Here is a 22,248-nt window from a genome sequence, read left to right as displayed (position 1 = left end):
ATATTAGACTGTCTGTGTCTCAAATACTATTTGGCAATCCGGGTAGATCTAAGAATTCAGACATCTGGCAAAGCCAACAGAACCAATGGCTTAAACGGTTAAAGATTGTGAGGACCATTGTTCTTCAATTTCCCTCAGTTGTGGAGATCTGAAACACACCATTGGTTAGGCCAGTGGGCAATACCTCCCAAGGAAACTATTGAAAAATGAAACAAAACACACACAAAAAAACAGCAACACAAATTTTATACCTGAGCCAAAGGCACACTTTCATTGTGAGCTAGGGTTCATATTCCAATTCAATGAAAATGAAAGTACAACTTTGTAAATACTCATTGTCTATTAACAAGCATAGACTTGAAATTGATTTTAAAATGAAAAAAAAAAACCAGACATAGTAGTATATAGAAAATGTCTAGTTACACAGTTGTCCATAGACTGCACCTATAAAAGGTATATGAACTATTCACATTTTGCTTCCCTGAACTGAATTGCTTAATTTATCTTTTTCAGCTTTATGAGTGAACAACTTGGTTTTTTTTTCTTTAACATTTATTCATTTTTGAGAGACAGAGAGAACAGAGCATGATCAGGGGAGGGACAGAGAGAGAGAGGGAGACTAGGAATCTGAAGTAGGCTCCAGGCTCTGAGCTGTCAGCACAGAGCCCTATGCGGGTCTCAAACTCAGCGACCATGAGATCATGACCTGAGCCAAAGTTGGACACTCAACCAACTGAGCCACCCAGGTGTCCCAAACAACTTGTTCTATAAGAAAAATTTTAAAAGATTAAAGCTGAACATAGAAAGAGAGAAAGAAAGAAAGAAAGAAAGAAAGAAAGAAAGAAAGAAAGAAAACCTTACTTACAAACCTCCAGTCATTTCCTACTCCTGTCATTCTATCCCACCTTGATGCCCTGGAAATCATAATTACCAAGTAAGTCAGCTCACGTTCACCCCACATAAAGAAGAAAGAAAGATGAGAAAGAGAAGCACACGCACACTCACACACACACATATATAAGACCAAGGAAGAAAATGTGACACTCTACCTTCACTCTTCAAGTAGTCATGAGGACATAGTGGCTATTTTATACTTTTATAAATCTCTTTCTTCACTACTTATTCCATGTTCTTTTTCTGTAAAATATATTCTTTGTCCATAATCAACGTTAAGTGCTTCCTCATTGTGTCTCATTCATTTGTTGTCTTATTCACCAAGAGTGTATGAGATAAGCAGTGATGTTAAAGTCAGAAGTCCAGCAAGCAAGGAAAACCAGTGCATATCTAATGTAAGTATTTGCTCCAGTGAATACAATGCCTCCCAACAGAAATATCTAATGTAATCTATCTTCTGCCAGAATGGGATGCTCTACTGGAGGCTCAGCTTTGATATCTATGACTGACAGGCTGTGTGTTAATTCATGTCAGAAGTTTAAGTAGCCTTCATGAGAAGAAACCCAGATTCTTAAGGGTCTATCCCTGCTACCACTCCACCTTGCCGTTCAGGAGCCGTCGACAGCCCCGATGTAGCCGGAAAAGAAATTAACACCCACAGAGCAGGTCATTTTGTGCATCAGATTGTGGAGAACCTCCTCTACCAGGAACCCCTATGAGGAATAATCAGTTGGGACGCAGATATGTAACTGTTCAAACTTTCTTTTCACCAGTCTTCCAACTGTGTTCTCCCCAAGTCCCTGACCATCTAATCAAACCAGTAATCACTACTCAAGAATCAGCGTTTCAAACCAAAAGCAAAATCTCCTTCCAGATGAGTGGAGAACCAGAGAAACTCTCAGTGTTTCTTACTTGGAGAATTTTCTTCCCCAATAACCCTCAGAGCCAGAACGGGGACTGGAATATAAAATATCTGGTATAAGATATGCGATATGTGGTATGTAATATTGTATGAATATAATGTTGCCAGTCTAGTTCTCGCTCGTGCCAGTGTGGACATGCCACACGCTACTAGCCAGTTGGCCTTAGGAAACGCCCCATGAGGAATAAGTATAGACTGAAAGATGGCAAAGGAAAGATGGCACTGAGAGCCACCCGTTCTAGTCACCTGATGATGGGATGCTCCCATGCACACCCAGACTTGTAACAACAAGTTCACACTGTATTTTCTACCAAATCAAAAAACTTCAGGCACTTTTCTGTAACTTTTAATCTTAAAAAGTTACTCAAACGATTACCTAAAAATTCCTGGACTTTGTATAACTCACATAGCTTTGTCTATTATGTGGTCAGAACTTACTGTTCTATTAGAAAGAATTTTTCATTTAATAGGGTGATCTCAAGTTTAGCCTACTAGTCTTAATTGCCTTTATTTAACGAGAACATTCACCATCAGATACAGTATCCTTTTAATTTTCTTATTGTTTATGTAAACAGATTATTATATATGTCCTATGCTACACCTTCATTTAAATTTATAAATAAATTTGGGGCGCCTGGGTGGCGCAGTCGGTTAAGCGTCCGACTTCAGCCAGGTCACGATCTCGTGGTCCGGGAGTTCGAGCCCCGCATCAGGCTCTGGGCTGATGGCTCAGAGCCTGGAACCTGTTTCCGATTCTGTGTCTCCCTCTCTCTCTGCCCCTCCTCCGTTCATGCTCTGTCTCTCTCTGTCCCAAAAATAAATAAACGTTGAAAAAAAAATTTAAAAAAATAATAAAAAATAAATTTATAAATAAATTTATTTATGTATCATTCATTCATTCCAGCCATTGTATTCTCCTCTTTATCATTTTTTGTGTTCTGATCAGATATTAATTAGCATCTGTCAAGAGTTGTTTTGTGGCAATTTGGTTACTTCCCTCGCACTGTCAGATTGTGTGAAATGGCATGTTCTGTTTTACAAAGTACTTCACATGCATGATCTCAATTTAGGTTCCCACTAAATCTAGGAGATGAGGTAAGCAAAGAAGGTATTCATTCTTTCATTCACTAATTATCTTTTTTTTTAACTCCTGTTATTAACAGACTATTTTCAGAACAATTTTAGGCTTATAGAAAAATTAAGCAAATAGCACAAAGAGTTCCCATACTCTTGCTCTTGTACATCCAGTGTCCCCTATGACTAACATCTACCATTAATGTGGTACATTTGTGATAATTGAGGAATCAATATTAATACTATTACATTTGTACTAGCTAAAGCCCATTGTTTACCTTAAGATTCACTCTCTATGTTATTCAGTTCTGTGGATTTTGACAAATGCATAATGTTGTGTGTCCCAGTCTGCTAGCACTGCCATAACAAAACACCATAGACTATGTAGCTTAAACAGAAATTAATTTTCTCACAGTCCGAAGTCTTAAAAGCCTGAGATCAGGATTCCAGCATGGTTGGTTCCTAGTGAGGTTCTCTTCCAGGTTGCAGAGAGATGCCTTATCACTGTGTCCTCACATGGTGGAGAGAAAGAAAGAAAGTCCTCAGAGTTCTCTCGTGTCTCTTCTTATAAGGGCACTAATCCTATCAGATCAGAGCCCCATCTTTATGACCTCATTTAACCTTAATTATTTCCTTCTAAGCCTTATCTCTAAATACAGTCATATTGGGCATTAGGATTTTAACATATGAATTTGGGGGTGGACACAAACATTCAGTCCGTAACATCATGGAGTCGTCCTTACAAGATCATACAGAATAGTTTCATCAACCTAAAAGTCCTCTGTGCTCCACCTATGCACACTACTACTGACATTACTGTCTACATGGTTTTTCTTTTTCCAGAACGTCATATAATTGGAATCATACAATATGTAGCTTTCTCAGACTTGATTCTTTCACTTAGAAGTATGCATTCAGTTTTCCCCCATGTCTTTTGGTGGGTTGGTAGCTCATTTCTTTTTAGCATAGAATAATATATTGCACTGTCTGGATGTTATCTGGTGGTTAACCAGGAGTCCTAGAGAGATGAACTTGTTATAGACAAGGAGGGATATGGTCTGGTTTGTGATCATGTTAGTAATAGGATTGTCAAAACTGAAGTAACAGAGGGACCATTTAAGCATTAGGGGTGGTGAGGGGAGTATATTTTTAAAATGATTATGAGGTAAAATTGACAATATTTAATAAATAGTTGAATGTAAAGGTAAAGAAGAATGAACATTTGAACTTGTATTCAAGGTTTTAAGTTGAAATGATTGATGGATGGTGTTACAACTAACAAAGAAAAGAAATACTCTTGAGTTGAATTATGATAATAATCTCAATTCTCTTAACATTGAACATGGGATGCCTTTGGAAATTTATTGAGAGCTGTTTCAATCAAGGTCACAACCCAAAATATGTAGTGTACTTTAAAAGAAAAATGCTTGAATAGACTTAACAAAACTATTCACAAAGTTATGAGTAGTGTTAGAGGAAATCAGTAAGAAATGATGGGACATTCTAAGTCTAGAAATCAGAAGTAAGGCTCCAACCACTGCCAGGCTTGAAAGGATAAGGGAAGGGAGTAGTTTCCAACTTAATGAAACCATTAGCTGTAGCCATGGACAAGAGCAGTGGCCATCAGTACAGGAACACAGTCACTAACCACCTGCTGACTGAGAGGAAGGGCACAAAGGGATGAATATATCCACCTCTCTTCTGCTCCCCCACAATCCTCTGCCACTGGCTTTCATTGTCCAAACACAAATGGACATCAGAGAACAAGGGAGTCTGTCCATGTGTCCACAAAGGTATGCCTCCTGGGGCCCATACCAGGGTAGGGAGAGGGGAGGGTGGAGATCCAGAGTTCTGGAGACTATCCTCCAAAGAGAATAGTCTAGAATATTCTAGATCAGAAGGATATTTAATCTAGAGATTACATTTAGGGATTTATCACTGTGTAGGTTATAATTGAAACAATAAAACAGAGGTGATGCCCATTTCACAGATTAGAAAAATTAATTCATAAAGTTATAAATTGTAATTATAGTGTATAATATAATAATTATAATGTATAATATAATTCGTAAAGTCATTTGCCTCAAGTCTATCAACTAAAAAGCACTCTGATCTTCTGGATCCTAGTCCACTTTCTTTTTTTTTTTTCTTTTTTGTTTGTTTATTTATTTATTTATGTATTTATTTATTTTAATATATGAAGTTTATTGTCAAATTGGTTTCCATACAACACCCAGTGCTCATCCCAAAAGGTGCCCTCCTCAATACCCATCGCCCACCCTCCCCCTCCCCCTCCCCCTCCCCCTCCCCCTCCCCCTCCCCTCCCCCTCCCCCCCCCCTCCCCTCCCCCCCCCCTCCCCTCCCCCTCCCCCTCCCCCTCCCCTCCCCCTCCCCTCCCCCTCCCCTCCCCCTCCCCTCCCCCCCCTCCCCTCCCCCTCCCCTCCCCTCCCCCTCCCCTCCCCCTCCCCTCCCCTCCCCCTCCCCTCCCCTCCCCCTCCCCCTCCCCTCCCCCTCCCCCTCCCCTCCCCTCCCCCTCCCCCTCCCCTCCCCCTCCCCCTCCCCCTCCCCTCCCCCTCCCCTCCCCCTCCCCCTCCCCTCCCCTCCCCTCCCCCTCCCCTCCCCCTCCCCTCCCCCTCCCCTCCCCCTCCCCTCCCCTCCCCTCCCTCCCCTCCCCTCCCCCTCCCCTCCCCTCCCCCTCCCCTCCCCTCCCCTCCCCCTCCCCTCCCCTCCCCTCCCTTCCCTTCCCTCCCACCCCCCATCAACCCTCAGTTTGTTCTCAGTTTTGTTTTTTTTTATTTTTTTTTTTCAACGTTTATTTATTTCTGGGACAGAGAGAGACAGAGCATGAACAGGGGAGGGGCAGAGAGAGAGGGAGACACAGAATCGGAAACAGGCTCCAGGCTCTGAGCCATCAGCCCAGAGCCTGACGCGGGGCTCGAACTCCCAGACCGCGAGATCGTGACCTGGCTGAAGTCGGACGCTTAACCGACTGCGCCACCCAGGCGCCCCTGTTCTCAGTTTTTAAGAGTCTCTTATGCTTTGGCTGTCTTCCACTCTAACCTCTTTTTTTTTTCTTCCCCTCCCCCATGGGTTTCTGTTAAGTTTCTCAGGATCCACATAAGAGTGAAACCATATGGTATCTGTCTTTCTCTGTATGGCTTATTTCACTTGGCATAACACTCTCCAGTTCCATCCATGTTGCTACAAAGGGCCATATTTCATTCTTCCTCATTGCCACGTAGTACTCCATTGTGTATATAAACCACAATTTCTTTATCCATTCATCAGTTGATGGACATTTGGGCTCTTTCCATAATTTGGCTATTGTTGAGAGTGCTGCTATAAACATCGGGGTACAAGTGCCCCTATGCATCAGTACTCCTGTATCCCTTGGGTCAATTCCTAGCAGTGCTATTGCTGGGTTATAGGGTAGGTCTATTTTTAATTTTTTGAGGAACCTCCACACTGTTTTCCAGAGTGGCTGCACCAATTTGCATTCCCACCAACAGTGCAAGAGGGTTCCCGTTTCTCCATCTTTCCTTTTTTTTTTTTAAGTTTATTCATTTATTTTGAGAGAGAGCATGAGCAGGTGAGGGGCAGAGAAGTTGGGAGAGAGGGAATCCCAAGCAGACTCCTCATGGGCAGTGCGGAGCCCGATAAGGGGCTCAAACTCACAAACCATGAGATGGTGACCTGAGCCAAAACCAAGAATGGAGCACTTAACAGACGGAGCCACCTAGGTGCCCAGATCCTAGTCCACTTTCTCTCTCTTTTTTTTACACTAGTAATCTGATCCTAGAGATGATAATAGGCACTGACCATCCAACTCAGTGATGTAATCTTTTGTATTATACATTAGAATTTTTTTTCTCCTCTATCCCAGTCTTCATGGTTCAGATGGAGCTGAGCCTCTGTCCTACCTTCAGAGTGGAGGACGTGTCCCAGACTTGGCTAATTAGAATATTCCATTTCTCTGGACATGGTGACTGATTCAGGGACTGCCATATGTCCCAAATTATCCCAGTCAGAATAAATGGCTGGCAATGTTGGCAAAGAGGCTTTCTCCTGAGATTGCTAAGGTTTTAAGACATGAGCCAAGAGTTGCTAATGGCCTCTTCTGCCACCACTGGGGAAAATCTAAGATTAGAACCAATACACTTATCAAAAAAGAAGAAAAAAGCGGACGACAGAAAGTTTCTACAGCCTGCCATCCATAAAGCCAGTTTAACCTCTGGCCTTCACAGTGATCAAAAGAAAAAAAGTGTAAATGTCAGTTATCATTTGATGCTAATGTCGGTTTGAGTTTGTTTCTGTCACTCGCAACTGAAAGAATGCAGGTTAATGTATTCATGTTGACTTTCATAAGTGTATAGAACTGATTTCAAATGTTTATTTGAACTAGATCGTTGAAGATCTTCTGTCAATCCAAAAATATACAAGTTGTTAGTTTTTAAGAGCTTGCCATTAATGAGTGAGAACTATGATGATGACCCCCAAGGAGAAATCCACATACAAGTCTGAACCTAAATGAGCCATTCCTAAACTTCTGGGCCCTTTATTCAGGCAAATTTCATAATAGAAAAGAAAACAAAGGGGGGGGGGGAGTATCCTTATAGGAAATATACACTTTAAAATGTGGATAAATCTCTCCATTTTATTTTCATGCTTTTATTTTGGCAAATCATCGCTAGGAATCTCAAAGCCTAAACAATGTGAAGCAAAGCAAAAAAATGGGATAATAAAAATTTTATATCATTAAATATTACTTACAGAATATTTAAAAATTCAGACAAACTAATGGCTCTCAGATTTCCATTTGCTTTTCCGTTTATCAAAATGCAAATGGGGCCGAATTGCTGACACATCGTATTGTATAATTTATTAGTTTATATGTAGAAATAATTCATGATACTCCAAATTGAAATGTAATGCCTGACATAGCAGTTCTCACGACAGCAAAATCGCTCTAGGTTACAGCAATGTCGTTTCAATTTGCAGTGCAAGGTTATTTCAACGTTATAAAAATAGAATTTAATTAAATTCAAGTAGAATCATTTCCAACATATGTATGAGATGATTTCAAGATTTGGGGGAGGGGGATAAAACAAATATTTCTTCAAAGGTGTTTTCTTCCAGCCCTAATGGTGACAACATTAAGTCTGCCCTCTGCAAATGGTGTCATGTGGTCCTCACCAGAAGAGGCCCCTTACTTTGTGGCTGCCATTGGTCCAAGGCAGGGCTGGCTGTCTCCCTTTCACACCAATTTTCCGGTTTGAGTGCACGTGCTCTGAGGCGTATAGACCGCTTTACTTCCCTTATTAAGACGTTGACATCAGCGTCCCTGGAGCACTGAAGAAAGACTTCAGCATTGAAATGAACCACCCTTGGGGTTTAATGTTCTTGTCATGTAGGGTTTCTTCTTTCCTTTCTTGTGTCCTTTTTTTCCTTTCTTTTTATTGGGATAAAGACTATAACAGCAGGGAATATACAGACCCTGAAATCGCTAGAAAATGAAATGTTTCCGCAGCACTGAGATGCATTTAGTGCTAAGACAGAAATTTAGGTCCTTCTATTGTTCTTTTGTAAGGAGTAGTTTAAAAAAAAAAACACAGATGAAATAGAAATAATTTCAGAGGGAAGGGAGAGCCCCATGCTTCAGGACACACTGCTCTCTTATCATTTTCAGGGTGTTTGGTGATAAAAGAAAGTGAAGAAAAAGAGAAATTTTCCTAATCAGAGTTCCATCAGCCGAGTGTATAAACTAGAGATAATGAAAATGGTCAGTCTTGGGCTCATTAAAGTGACTTCAAAAGGAGAGATTTCAGAATCAGTGGCACAGAGCACCCATTGCCAGATTCATTGTTGATCGTTTCTTGCAACTTCTTATTTTATATAGTTATCTCTATTTTCTTCCTCTGTGGCATAGCTTCATAATATGTACATACATAAAAACAGTTGTATATTCATGCATGTAGTTGTGTCTTCCTTCTTGCTTTAGTCTCTGAGGTTAGATTGCTGATAGGTCATTGTTCTGGAAACATCACATTCAAAAGAGATGCAGAGGTTTTCAATTTTTAAAAAAAGCAATGAACAGTTCAATGAACATATAACTTTTAATCTAAAAAATAAGAAATAATAAGCTATGCCTTTTATACATGTATTCTTTTCATTGTTAAAAAGTTCTTTATTTTATATTTTTCAGATGATAATGGTATTATGTGACTGCCATAAACAATTGAAATAATATAATACACATATGTCGAAATGTGAAAATAAGCTCCCAGAAACTCCTACCTCCCATTTCATCCACATACCACCATCTCATTCCACTGAGTTAACCAATGCAATGTTTTTGGATAGATTCTTTCATGCTACTAAGTTCATTGATCCTATATGGGCATATATGTGGGGACTTGGAGAATGATTTTAATGAAATATAGTCATCACTTTTTTGCAAATTGCTCTTTCCATTTTGAAGATGCCATAGAAATTAATGTAAGATTTATATTATATATTTTAAACCTTTCATTACATAACATTTTAAACATATACAAAGCAGACAGATTAGTACAATTAACATTTATCATTCACCTTGAACAGTAATCAACTGAAGAAGAATGTATTTTTTACTTTTTAAAAAAATTGTATTTGAGAAAGAGAGAAAGAGCATGAGTAGGGGAGAGGGGCAGAGGGGCAGAGAGAGAGAGAGAGAGAGAGAGACAGAGAGAGAGAGCAGGCTCCACACTCAGCATGGATCCGGACCCGGGGCTTGATTCCACAACTGTGGGAGGTTGACCTGAACTGAAATCAAGAGTGGGACACTCAACAGACTGAGCCACCCAAATAATTTTTTTTTAATTGAGAGAAAGAGTGGGTGCAAGTGAGGGTGCATAGGGATGGATAGAGAGAGGGAGACAGAGAGAGAGAGAAGCAAGGGTCATCGGAGACAGGGCTGGTGCTCACCAGATGCGGGGCTCTAACTCAAACCGTGAGATCATGACCTGAGGCGAATCAGATGCTTAACCAGCTGAGCCACCCAGGCGCCCAAGAATAACATTTTTTAACCTCATTCTCTTTTATCAATTATATTGAAGCAAATTTAGACATAATATGACTCCATCCATACGTGTTTAAAATATATCTCTAAAGGATGATTTCTTTAACATAAACATAATATTTCTAAACAATCTAAAAAAATAACATATAGGTTTCAAATTTCCATAGTTTTCTCAAAATGCATTCTTTTTCTTGTTCATTGGTTGCTTTGTTTGAAATAGGATCCAAATAAGACCTAAATGTTCCAATACATCAATATGTTCCTTATGTCTTTTTTGATCTATAAGCTTCCTTTTCTCTCCTTCCGTCTCTATCTCTGTGATTTATTTGGGGGTAAAAAAGGCAGGTTGTTAGTCTTGCAAACGAGTTTCTCACAACCTGGATTTTTGTGGCACGGGTACCTCAGAGGTAAGATTGTGTACTTCCCCAGGAGGCACACATTTGGTGGTCTCTTTTTGTGATATTAGCAACCATCAATGACTATTACCTACTTCCATTGATTCGTTAATGGTTACTAAATTGTTATCGTCTGATGATATCATTTCTTTTTGATTTATGACCTGAAATGCTTCCATTTAAAAAGAAAAAGCCTCTCACCAACAACTGGATGGTTCTGAGGAGTAAATCACACAGGAAAGAGAGGACAAATTCTTAACACTAACCTTTTATTTAAGCTTCTTATATACTCCAGAGATGATCAATGATTTCAAAATATCAATATGAATTTATGGATTCAAGCATATTTGGTATGTCTTAGTCCATATTTGGTATGTACTTACTATCCTTCGTGATGTTTAAATTGTTACATCTTTTGCCACTTCACAGCCTTTGGGGCACAACTCTGGTAGTCGCTGATAATTATTTTACCCTCAAAGGACAAAAACACACCAGGTATGGATTATGTGTTACCTACCACAGATCCGGAATTATCCATTTCGCCAAAAGTCCCTGCTTCACCCTCATGGGAAATGCTGGTTAAAATGACACATTTTTAAGGAATAGGTTACCATCTATGTGTTACTGGATCAAATGACCTGCACGTCTTTATTTTTAATAGATAATCAGAACAGCAAAAGTATAGTAATAGTTACTCATTGCTACTATGTCTGTTATTGCCCCTAACCTTTCTTCTAGCCTAGTATATAAGTCTAGGAAATTTAATATTGCCCATGAATAACCTTACATATAGAAATTATATATACGATTCTGATATCAATTCTATTGTGTGGTTTTTTTCACACCACGAAGCAATTAGCTCAATTCTCACACTATCTGGATGAAAATTGCATCAGATCACAAGATGCACCTGCTTCAGACACCAATCAAAAAGTCCAGGTTGTCACTCCATGCTTCTGACTGCCTGGCTTTAGATGACAGCTTCCAAAGACTTCCTTCTCAGATTCAATTAACGTGGTGGAGCAGTTCACAGAACTCAGAGAAACGTTTTACTTACTAGATTGCCAGGTTAGTACAAAAAGATATAACTAACAAGTTGTCAGACGTAAGAGACGCATAGAACAAGGTATGTGGGAAGGGGCACAGAGCTTCCCAGCTTTCTAAGCACACCACACTCCCCAAATCTCCACGTATTCACCAATTCAGAAACTCTCTGCAACTTGTCATTTGGGGCTTTTATGGAGGCTTCCATACCTGGGCATGGCTGATTAAATCATCAGTCTTTGACAGATGATTCAACCTCCAGCCTCTCTCCTCTCCCAAAAGGAGGGGAGAATTGAAACTTCCAATCTGCAATCACGTGGTTGGTTCCCCTGGCAACCAGCCCCAAGCTAAGATACTTTCAAAAGGTCACCTCATTAACATAAACTCAGGTATGGTCCAAATGGGTTTGTTATGAATATCGAGACACATTTACCTCTCTCATCAGGATATTCCAAAGGTTTTAGGAGTTCTGTGACAGGAATGAGGATGCAGGCCAAATACATATTTCTTATTATAAATCACAGTATCACAACTGTAAGAACTAACAAATGAATTCAGGAAAGTTGTAAGATACAAAACCAATATACAAAAAACAGTTGTGTTTTTATACATTAACGAGAAACTATCAGAAAGGGAACTTAAGAAAACAATCTCAGTTTAACACCATCTAAGAAATAATATACCTAGGACTAAATTTAACCAAGGAGATGGAAAATGTGTACACTGAAAACTATAAAACATTAATTAAAGAAATTGAAGAAGACAAAAATAAATGAAAAGATATTCCATGTTCACGGATTGAAAGAATTCATACTGTAAAAATGTTAATACTATCCAAAGCAACCTGTAGATTCAATGCAATGCCTAGCAGAATTCCAGTGGCATTTTTCACAGAAATAGAAAAAAAATCCTAAAATGTTTATGGAACCACAAAAGACTCTAAATAATACCCAAAGCAGTCTTGAGAAAGAAGAATAAAGCTGGAAGCATCACACTTCTTGATAACAAATCTATAGTGATCAGAACAGTATGGTTTGGGCATAAAAACATACACACAGTTCAATGGAACAGGATAGGCATCCCAGAAATAAATCCATGCACGTAAGGTCAAATAATTTTTGACAAAAGAGCCACAAATATACAATAAGGAATAAAGGATCATCTCTTCCGTAAATAATGTTGAGAAAACTGGATATCCACGTGAAAAGAATGAAACCAGACCCCTTTTTTACACAATACACAAAAGGCAGCTCAAAATGGATTAAAGACTTGAACATAAGATCTGAAACTACAAAACTGCTAGAAGAAAATACAGGAATATGCTTCTTGACATTAGTCTTGGCAGTGATGTTTTTGGACTTGATACCAAAAGCAAGGGCAACAAAAGCAAAAACAAGTAAACGAGACAATTTCTAACTAAAAGCTTCTGTGCAGCAAAGGAAATCATCAAGAAAATGAAGAGGCAACCTACAGAATATGGGAGAATCCTACTGGAGAAAGTATTTGCAAACCACGTATATAATAGGGTATTAATACCCAAAATATAAGGAACTTATAACAATAGCAAAAAAAAATCCAATGAAAAATGAAGAACATGAGTAGACATTTCTCCAAAGGAAAGATATAAATGGCTAACAGGTACATGAAAAGGTGATCCACATCACTCATCATCAAGGAAGTGCAAATCAAAAGCACATCAGGCACGTTAGGGTGTCTATTATCAAAAAGACAAGAGATAACAAGTGTTGGCAAAGCATGCGGTAAAAAAGGAATTGTTGTGCACTGCTGGTGGGAATGTCACCTGGCATGGCCACTAGCAGGAACGGTATGAAGATTCATCAACAAACTAAAAATAGAACAACCATATGATCCAGCAATGCCATTTCTGAGTATATATCCAAAGGAAACAAAATCGCTCTCTCAAAGATATCTGTACTCTCATGTTCATTACAACATTGTTTACACTAGCCAACTTATAGAAACAACCTCAGTGTCATCAGCAGATGAGTGAATGAAGAAAACATGAATATGTGAACGAACAAAATATATATATGTACAATGGAATATTATTCAGCTTTTAAAAAGAAGGACATCCTGTTTTTCGTAACAACACAGATGAAACTGAAGGGCATTAGTCTAAGTGAGATAAGCCAAAGACAAATATTGCATTGTATCACCTACATGTAGAAGCTTTAAAAACAAACAAAAAAGTGATCTCATAAAAATAGAGTAATGGTGGTCGCCAGAGGCTAAGGCATGGGAAAACAGGGAGAGGCTGGTAAAAGGGTATACACTTACTTTCAGCTGTAAGGTGAATAAGGTCTGAGGATCTAACATATAACTCAGACACTAAAACTGCTCATAGTGCATTCTTTTTTTCACCAATTTTATTAAGATGTAATTGACCTGTAACTTACTTTAAAGTGTGCGACGTAATAATTTGGTTGTGTACAAATCGAGAAATCATTACTACAATAAGTTTAGTTAACATCCAGCACCTCACATAGCTACCATGTCTTTCCTTGTGATGAGAACTTTGAAGATCTGCTCTCTTAGCAAATCTCAAATATACAATGCAGTATTATAATCGCCATGTTGTACACTACAGCCTCAGAACATACTTCTCTTCTAAGTGGAAATTTGTTATTTTGCTCACCCTCCCCACCCTGCCCTCTGGCAACAACCAATCTGGTCTCTGTATCTGTAAGTTCGTGTTTTTTTAGATCCCATCTATAAGTGAGATCATGTAGCATTTGTCTTTCTCGGATAATACTGTATTGTATAATAGAAATTTGCTAAAATATGAAAACTTAAATGTTCTCAGGGCACCTGGGTGGCTCAGTCGGTTAAGCGTCCGACTTCGGCTCAGGTCATCATTTCACAGTCTGTGAGTTCGAGCCCGGCGTCGGGCTCTGTGCTGACATCTCAGAGCCTGGAGCCTGCTTCAGATTCTGTGTCTCCCTCTCTCTCTGCCCCTCCCCCGTTCATGCTCTGTCTCTCTCGGTCTCAAAAATAAATAAATGTTAAAAAAAATTTTTTTTAAAAACTTAAATGTTCTCACACACACAGAAAAGGTATAGATGTGAGGTGATAAATGTGTTAATTAACTCAATGATGGGCGTTCTTTTCACAATCTATGCATATATCAAATTGTCACGTTGTATACTGTATTATCATTTTCACTTCTCAATCATATATCAACAAAGGTGAAAAATAAAATAGAATGCAGCCCTTTGAGCAGCAAATAAAAAAAATTATAAGCGAACGATTCCTTCAAACTTTTAAAGAAAAGTATTTCCTAACTAGAACACCATCTTGGGCCAAAATATAGATCAAGTCAGAGAGCTAATAAAGACATTTTCAGACCAACTGTAGCAGGATTCTCACACTGAGAGTCGTGACACCCAGGCTTTTCTTTCTAGGAAGCAACTTTATTCGTTCCGGCACTGCTCAGTTGGGTTTGTACCCAAAGAACTGAGCCCTGAATGCCATGTGGTGTAGTATTTTTATATATTTTCTACTTCTTTGTCTCCCATATATGGTAACACACACACAAACATGCAGTCTGATCAAGTGGTCTCATGTTACAAGGTCACGAGGGATGTTGTCAGGTACGCGCATAGCCAGGTTACCTTGAGGTTTTTTGCTTTTTGTTTTGTTTCGTTGTTTCGTTCCTTAGGTAGGGTACCCTACCACAAAACAAGTTCTCAAAAACTTTACCATGTCTTTACCCTTTCTCTGAAAACTACTGGAGGATACACTCCAGAAAAATGAGGGTGTAAAACAAGAAAAAAGAAGAAATGAAATTTAGGAGAAAGGAGACCACGCACTGAAGAGAGGAGCAGGAATCACAAGACATGGAGAGGGATACTCAGGACGGAAGCTCTGACCTGGCACATAGTCAAGCAGACCACACATACTCAGCTCAGAAGGCTCTGGTGGGGATTTCCACAAGAAGATAAAAACGAGAGAACTGCTGAGCGGCACGAAGGTTCAGGACTAGGTTCACACCCTCGTGCCTTTCCTGTATCACTGAGTCCTCTAGATATCCAGATTATTAATTCCATACCACGAAATTAATGACTGGCATTGGGGTTACATTATCGATAAGGACAAAAAAAAAATGAGGCAAATGGAAACAAGACTGTTGGTTATCTTGAGAGAAAACAAAACATGCTGACGGGAAAAGTAAGAATTACTAGTACATGGCTCTGCTGTGAATAGCATTTACATCGACGTCACCATGGTAATTTAAACACTGAATGTTGATGTAAGCAAAGTTGCAATCCAACAAGGTTGGGAGGCTGAAGCGGTGCAAAGAATATATGTGTATGGGGGCAGCGTGGGTAGATGTAGGTAGATAAAGGAGGTATAGCTTCATCGTCTATAGGGAGAGCCAACGAATACCTAAGCTGGAAGTCAGAGCCAGCAAGAATATCATGGAATTCAGAGATGGGGGGTTGATTTTAAAAGCAGCTAAAAGGGGTGCCTGAGTGGCTCAGTCCGTTGAGTGTTCGAATTCAAGTCAGGTCATGATCTTGAGGTTTGTGAGTTCAAGCCCCACATGGGGCTGACTGATGTCAGCCCAAAGCCTGCTTCAGATCCTCTGTCCTCCTCTCTTGGCCCCTCCCCCGTTGGTGCTGTATAGCTTAAAAATAAACGTTTTTTTAAGTAAAATAAAATCAGCTAAAAGAAAGAGAAGAGAAATCTGGGAAGAAAAGTCTGGGGGAGTTCAAAGAGAATTGCTATTTTTTATACGATAACTCATACAACCATCTCTAACTCTTTAATATATATATATATATATATATATATTTCATTGTGATAAAAGAAAAAGAAATTTTACTATTTTATGAAAATAGCCTCACTAAACTGCATTTTGAAATTGTGATTTCCCAAGTGAGGTAACACTTCTTCAGAGCTTACCTCCATCATTTATTTCCTCATGGAATCTTTTTATCACTGACGGGGAGTTCCCTATCTTCGTTAAAGACAAATCAGAATTAGCATAAGTATCCATTTATTTATTCAGTCAATAAATATCTATTGAGGCATCTTTGTCTTAAAGGTCCTCACGACACCTCAGGGGAACACTAAGCCAAAATTCCTTGGCCGCTATAGAAAAAGAACACAGAAAGTGCTATCGGAGTGCAGGACAGGGATTGACCTGCCTGGGCGTGTCTCACAAGGCTTCATTCAATGTAATGAGTGTTATGGAGTACATCTTTGTTCAGATCACTCTCCTCGGGGTTATAGGAAATGTAAACATTTCCCAAAAGGATAGGAATAAGGATAAGGTCTTTATACTCATGATGCACAAGATATGAGGAGGAGTAAGGTAAGCACTAGTATACAAATTCAGAGAATGGGGCTCCCGGATGGCTCAGTCGGTTAAGCTTCCGACTTTGGCTCCGTCCATGATCCCATGGTTCATGAGTTCGAGCTCCACGCGGATCAGGCTGTCTGCTGTCAGCAAAGCCCGCTTCAGATCCTCTGTCTCCCTCTCTCTCTGCCCCTCCCCCCTCTCAAAAATCAATAAACATTTGGAAACAATTTAGAGAGTGATTATAGAGAGTTGGGGCAAAGAGATGATCTGTCCCATTGAATGACAGAAGAACATTTGCTTTACCTGTTCACTGACTGTTTCAGTCATTCATCTGTGATTACTGAGTGCCAACCATACCCCGGACAATGGCTAGGTAATGCGTACACAAAGGTATACCTAAGCGTAGGTGAGGGAACAGATCAGAGAAATGAGAAGAGCCCAGGAAGGGAGGCATATAGGAGGGAGCGGGGTAGGGAAAGGGCAGGGATGAGAGGAGAGGAAAACAGGAAGGCGAGTCATAAGAATGAAGGAAGGAAGGATAGGCTGTTTGATCATTCTGCCCTTCCTGACTTATTTTTCCCAATGCCCTGTAATCTCTAAATTATTCACTGCTTGCTTTTAGGCATTTTTAAAGCATTTAAAAAGAACATTTCAAATTCTTTTTTTTAAATGTTTCTATTATTTATTTTCGAGAGAGAGACAGAGTGTGAGCAGAGTGATGGGGATGGGAGGGGTTGCAGAGAGAGAGAGAGAGAGAGAGAGAGAGAGAGAATCCAAAGCAGGCTCTAAGCTCTGAACTGTTAGCACAGAGCCCCACAGGGGGCTCGAACCCATGAACTGCGAGATCATGACCTGAGCCAAAGTCAGACAACCTACTGAGCCACCCAGATGCCCCTCAAGGTACACTTTAAAGTCTTCTGCTACCCCCACGTCCCTCAAGGACCCCCCACTAGGCAGTGACACACTATCAAAATGCAGCTACCAAGTTCCCCAGAAATAATCTGGGAGACTTCTCTTTGGGTCAAATCCCTTATTTCCTTTGTTTTGACTTTACTGACCCAACTGTAAGGAGGACAGATAATACCAGGTTGTGGAGCTCTTCAAATCCCACACAGAGTTGTGCTTGAGTTCCCTATCATATGATTCTATGAAACTCTACTGTTTGGTCCATTTAAGCATGAGCCTGGTGGGAAGCGCGGGCATAGTTATCTTGAAACTCATCTTTTATTGCTGCTTTTCCCATATCTTAATCGTCTGGGAATCAGCAAAGGCTTAGACAAAATGTAGAGGCTCATGCTGGCTCTCATATTCTCTCTGTTTAGTTCAACCAATCTGATGATTTTCCAAAAGCTTTCTAGGCAAGCTTGCTGTGGTTTCAGGCATGCGCAATCCTCAGGGGGCATCCGCAGAGACCTACCTGCTTAGAGCAGGAAGTACTGAAAACCTGAATCTAGCGGGTGGCAGTAGGGATGGAGGGGCGCAGGTCGATATAAAGACCATTTGAAGGAATGACCAAAATGCTTACTAACTGAAGCGCCTGGATAAAAGAAAATGCTAAGTATTAAGACGGCTGCAACCTTTCCGAGGTGTATTGGCCTGCTACACACCTTTAATACTCACTCCTGGCTCCTGGGTTTGGGATTCCACATGCTCAGATGAGCAGAGGACAGGGCCCTGGAGAAGAGCCACAGACAGGGGATGTTTTCCGGGAGGAACTTTGAATATGTTGAATACAGATGGTGGGAAAGCTGGAAATACCCATCTCCAAGGTCAGGAGACACTTGAGGACCACAAATACAAGCTAGATGGTTGCCGGCTTCCGAGAAAGGAAGGACAGAAACAGCAGGTGTTGTCCAGCAGCGAAGTTTGGGAAAAGCACTTCCTTTTAACATGGGAGAATCCAGGAAAATTTTAAGATCTGATGATCAGTAGGATCAAATAAGAAAAATTGTTTTAAAAAATGAAGACAGTTGGGTTTCACAGGAAATACGTAAAGTTTTTAGAACCTTCTTTTATCTTGGTCTCTCTGTCTTAATCTCTTTGTCTCTGTTTGTCTCCCAGCCTGGGTTTTTGTTTGTTTGTTCGTTTGTTTGTTTGTTTTCCCATTTCTGCTTCTTCCCCTCTTCTTTAATTTTTTTTTTTATTTTGGTATGATATACATAACAAAATTCACCATTTTAACTATTTTAAAGTATACAACTTAATGGCATTAACTACATTCATAATGGGCAACTATTATCACCATGTAATTCCAGAACATTTTTATCAGTCCACAAAGTAACCCCATGTCCATGAAGCAAAAACCAGAAGCAGTCACTCTCCATGACCCCATCTCCCCTGGCAATTACTAACCTTCTTTCTGTCTCTATGGATTTGTCTCTTCTGGATATTTTATGTCTATGGAAGCATAGAATTTGTGGTCTTTTATATCTGATTTATTTTACTTAGCACAATGTTTTTAAGATTCATGCATGTTTTAGTATATATCAATACTTCATTCCTTTTTTATGGTCAATTAATACTGTGTTGTGTGGATATACCATGTTTCATTTGCCCATTCGATAAATTGGTGGACATTTGGGTCATTTCCACCTTTTGGATATTATGTATAATGCTGCTCTGAATATTTGTGTACAAGTTTTTGTATATATGTCTTCATTTCTCTTGGGTGTATACCCAAGAATGGAATTGCCAGGTTGTATGCTATTCCTAAATTTAACTTATTAAAAAACCACCAAACTGTCTTCCATTCATTAGTGGGTGCACCACTTTACATTTTTGCCAACAATGTGTGAGGGTTCCAGTTTTTTTATATCCTCACCAATTCTTATTTTTGTTTCGTTTTTTTAGTTTGTTACTGTAGGGGATGTGAAGTGCTGTGTCACTGTGGTTTTGATTTGCATTTGCATGATAACTAATGACATTGAGCACTTTTCATATGTTTGTTGGACAACTGCATATCTCCTTTGGAGAAATGTCTATTCATGTCCTTTGCCCATTTGTAAATTGGGTTGTTTGATTTTTTTGTTGTTGAGTTATAGGAGTTCTTTATATATTCAGGAGACTAAACCCCCTCCCCACCCTTAAACTAGGCTCTGAAAGAAAAGTGAAATTTAACTTGGTAAAGAGTCAGAGAAGATCTTTCTGGGCAAAGAGTACAGTGCATAGATCTGCTGTTTTAGCCTGTTCAGACTGCCATAACAAAATACTGTACATTGAGTGACTTACACAACAGAAATTTATTTTCTCATGGTTATCTTTAAATTCATGTTTTGTTGCTGCTTTTCCCATATCTTAATCATCTGGGAATCCGCAAAGGCTTAGACAGGATGTAGAGGTTCATGCTGGCTCTCACGTTCTCTCTGTTTAGTTCAACCAATTTGATGATCTTCCAAAGCCTTTCTAGGCAAGCTTGCTGTGGTTTCGAGCTGGAAGTTTGAATGCATGGTGCCAACATGGTCAGGTTCTGATGAGAGCTCTCTTCCTGGCTTCCAGATGGCCACCTTCTCTGTGTCCTCCCATGGCAGAGAGAGAGAGATAGAGCGAGAGACAGAGAGAGCGCGCACATGCACGTAAGCAAGAGACCTCTGGCATCTCTTCTTATAAGGGCACTAATCCCACCATGGGGGTTATAATCTGGAGACTTTATCTAAACCTAATTAACCCCCAAAGACCCCATCTTCAAATACCATCACTTTGGAGGTTAGAGCTTCAACATATGAATTTTGGGGTAGGCAAACATGACATTCGTAGCACCTGTAAAGGCTCTGTTGGGGAAAGAGGCATGGGGAATGAGGCACGGAGGGTATATCTCTGCTGCTGGATCCCAGGAAGCCCTGAAGAGGCTAGTCCTGTGAGGCTGGTGCAGCAGCTGGAGAACCAGATTATGAAGACCAACACTTCTCAATCTTAATGTGCCCAGGAAGCACCCAGGGTCTCGTAAAAAGGAGGACTCTGATTCAGTAGGTCTAGGAGGAGATAAAGATTCTGCATTTCTAAGTTCCCAAGTGATACTGATGTATCAGCAAGGATATAAAGCCCCAAGGAGCCTGCTAAATTATTGTATTATTTTTTAAAAAAGAGAGTAGTGAGATAAACTGTGTTTTTTTTAATGTTTATTTTTGAGAGAGAGAGAGAGAGAGAGAGAGACAGAGCATGAGCAGGGAAGGAGCAGAGAGAGGGAGACAGAATCTGAAGCAGGTTCCAGGCTCTGAGCTGTCATCTCAGAGCTCATTGTGGGACTTGAACCCAAAAACCTCGAGATCATGACCTGAAATGAAGTCAGACCCTTAACTGACTGAGCCACCCAGGAGCCCCTGAATTGTGAGTTATTTCAAAGATGACTCTTTACTAAAGAACAACTCTTCACTACTTCAGTGGAAAATATATTGGAATGGGGCAAAGGAATGGGGAAAGAGTTAATAATTGAGTTGATCATGGTGAAATAAATAAGATCTATATATTCATATGACAAAATGTTCTATCAATGTTAACAGCAACGGGTATGAAGATATTTTCATGACACGGAAGAGTGTTGGTGATACAAAACTAAATAAAAAAGCAGAAACCAAAATTATGTATGCAAATTGGTTTCATCTTTGTAAGACAATGTGTGTAAGAGAAAGCAAATGTACCCAGTTGTTAACAGTGCCTCCCTGGAGGTTGGATGATGGGTGATTTTTATTCTTTATTTACATTTTTCTCTGTATCATTTTTCTACCATTTTCATTATATTTTATTTGTTTCAATTGCTTTCTAAACAACAACCGAATGTTATTAAAGTAATCAAAGACGAACATTTCTCTCCATGAATCTTGAATAAACCTCTACAGAACTCAGCTCTAATACAGTAAATAGGAATGCTGGGAGAATTCATTTCCTGGCCCTTCTTAAGGTGCCATGCTGTTGCTGGTTGTCAATTTCACACATGCTATTTCTATCCATTCAGAGCTGACAGCTTGGATTTTCCCCTCCATTGTAATAGCTGTTCTCTCTTCTGGCTTCCCCAGGCTTGCATTTGGTAACCTTTGCCCTTTTATTTGGTACAAGCCAAAATGCCATCTTTGGAGAACTAATGTACCAGAGAAAATGGTAGCACGAAGCCACATAACCTACTGTTCTTTTCCTTTCTGTTTGTAAAGGTTATTATTAGAGCTTATTTTAGAGAATTTCAAATCCATTCAAAGTATCATGGGTTTAAATTTTTCTAATGGAAGCAAAGCTTTTGATGTTTGGGTTTAGAAAGCTGCCTAGCCTCTTTAGAGTTCAAATTTTCATACATTGGCACAATTGATCAAAGACTTTATTTTTAAGACAGAGAGAAAAGGCAATTTACCTATAGTTGTTTTGTATTCTTAACATTATTATTATATTCCTTTTTTTTTCCAGAACCATCTCCCTGTTTGAAGATCTACTTTTTTACTAACATATATTGGCTTCACCTTCTTTTTGATCAGCCTGAGAAGCCATCTGGAAACAATTGAGAGTGACGTCACAAATCCAGCATTATGATTTCAATATAGGATCAAAGAATAGG

General features: G+C 39.6%; 1 long non-coding RNA gene across 2 annotated transcripts in view; it reads right to left on the bottom strand.

The window, feature by feature from the left end:
* Positions 1–5,655: 5,655 nt before the first annotated feature.
* Positions 5,656–22,248, bottom strand: part of LOC113600773 (uncharacterized) — a 59,715-nt gene continuing 43,122 nt past the window's right edge. For both annotated transcript variants that reach the window (XR_008292825.1, XR_008292826.1), the window contains exon 4: positions 5,656–8,921. This is a non-coding gene — a long non-coding RNA (uncharacterized LOC113600773). The remainder of the gene's footprint in view (positions 8,922–22,248) is intronic.

The sequence above is a fragment of the Acinonyx jubatus genome, chromosome F2 (assembly GCF_027475565.1).
Source record: "Acinonyx jubatus isolate Ajub_Pintada_27869175 chromosome F2, VMU_Ajub_asm_v1.0, whole genome shotgun sequence".
NCBI lineage: Eukaryota > Metazoa > Chordata > Mammalia > Carnivora > Felidae > Acinonyx > Acinonyx jubatus.
The sequence above is the reverse complement of the archived record's forward strand: the minus strand, read 5'-3'. Positions and strand labels throughout refer to the sequence as shown.